Raw genomic sequence first — 2214 nt, 5'->3', positions numbered from 1 at the left:
TATGTTTGTGAGTTTGATATTTGGTGTTAGTGTGCTTGAATTGGTTGGATTGTTCATATTTAGGAATTGTGTGAGTGTGCAAATGAAAGTTAAGAGAAGTTCAAAAGAAGTTAGAATTATCAAAATGATGTTGAATTAAGTAAATTAGGGTTCAGAGGCCTTAGGTTTGCTATGCTTTTATTTAAAAAATCAAAATTTACAAAAATGTGGCACTGGCGCCTAGACGCCAAAACCTAACGTCTAAGCACCAGATAACCCGAGAACAGGGCGCCTAAGCACCAAAATTTAGCGCGTAGAGGCTGAACCGGTTGAACAACCATTTTATCGTGAAAACCGCCGGTTCACACCATTTTCAAAGCAGGAATCATCTTCTTCCTCACTTTCCTCCCTAACCCATCACAAGAGGTCCCTAGGGCTTCATATAGATCACAATTTTGGAATTTTTATGACTAAAATATTCCATATTTCTTCTTCTTTAGGTAAGATCTACACTTTGTCATCAAAATTTTCTCATTTCACCATGGATTTCTTCCACATTATGAAAATTCTGAAAAATCAGGATTTTTTGAGAAAATTAGTAGAAAATCCATGGAAAAGAGCTTCTTAGTTTGAAAAAGGCATGTAGGAGCTTCTAGAATATGTATTTGGAATTTATTTGGATTTTCATTCAATTTTGTTAGATTTCACATGGTTTCTAAAACCAAGAGGGGGAAAGGAAAGGAAAATTTTGATCACAAGAAATTCGTTAGCCTCAAAGCACAGAATTGTTATAATGATGTTCTCATGATGAAGAAGTTGATTGCAAAATGAAGCTTTGCCGGACCGGGAGGAGCTTTGGAAAATTTGATAGAGGCATGACACTAGGAAATTTTCTGCTATTTTACTACTATAACAGTTATTTTAGTGGTGCATGAATTTTATGCTAACCTCCCCAAAATTTCTTATGAATCTATAATAGCCAGAGAGAAACATTTCTACTTCACTTTTGAAGTGTATCAACTGTTTATAATTGTTGTTGGATGTTTCTAACTATTATTATTCTGATTTTAATCCTACTGAGTTGGAACTCGATGAGATTATAACATTTTTGACTGATAGAAGGGCAGTTTGGAAGATAAAAAATGAGCACAAGGTAAATTTTTCTTCTTCTCAGTTGAATGCTTGGAAGATAGCACAAGGTAAATTTTTCTTCTTCTCAGTTGAATGCACAATCAAAGGTCTGACACTATTTCATCTCCGCTCGCCTTCTTCCTACAAACCAGTTAAGTGACTAGGGAGAGAGATACTTTAAAATTTTGCATTCAGAGGATGAAACCTATAGACATTGGCTCTCTTATTTACAAAAATATTATCACTTCTTCTAAAGTGAAAGAAGGAACTATAGGAGGCCTCAGATACCCTTTCCTCATTTTTACTTTATGCTAACAATCAGAAGTAAGTTATGAGAAATGAGAAGAGCTATTGCAGCCACTAAAGCCCATTGGATAGACTAATGTGGAACTATATGGATTACATGCTATACGAAGAACTGGAGCTAGGTCTTCTAATGTTCCTTCTACTTCTAGGGCTTCTACCTCCCATACTTCTTCTCTTCCTGCTATTAATTTAGATACTGTGGTTGATCGGGTGCAGAAATTACAAGATGATATATCATTCAAACATTGTAAAGTAAAGGACATTGATGATCATTTGAAACACTTCGATTTTTATCTCAAATGGAAGGAGGATTACAAGGAAGATTTATATACCTCTCTTGTAAACTTTCTCAGAGGAGATAAAACTGCGGAGCTTCCTTCTTATCTATAGTATATGAGGTTTGAGCATCGTAGTCCTATGCAAGAATAAGATGAGGAGGAGGAGGAGGATGAGTAATAGCTTGATTATTAGTCTGGATGTACTTAGTTTTCCTTACTGCTTATTTGGTATTATCATTGTACTAAATTTTATTTATTTTTTACTACTATTTTATTGATTCTGAACTTTTAGTTGTTATTGCACTACTAACTACTTTTTGCTCCAGATCATGTACAATATTGCCTGTGTGTTAGATTAGGCCTTTTACTTTGAAATTTTCATTTTATACATGTTGATTTGAGATTTACTATTATTAAGCACTTGTCTTTACTACTTATTCCTACATGATTTTCATGTTTAGAACTCTGATTGATAATAATTCTGTTAAATTTTTCTCTCTTCACATTTATTTTGTACTAA

This window comes from Phalaenopsis equestris, unplaced genomic scaffold (assembly GCF_001263595.1).
Source record: "Phalaenopsis equestris unplaced genomic scaffold, ASM126359v1 Scaffold000354, whole genome shotgun sequence".
NCBI lineage: Eukaryota > Viridiplantae > Streptophyta > Magnoliopsida > Asparagales > Orchidaceae > Phalaenopsis > Phalaenopsis equestris.
The sequence above is the reverse complement of the archived record's forward strand: the minus strand, read 5'-3'. Positions refer to the sequence as shown.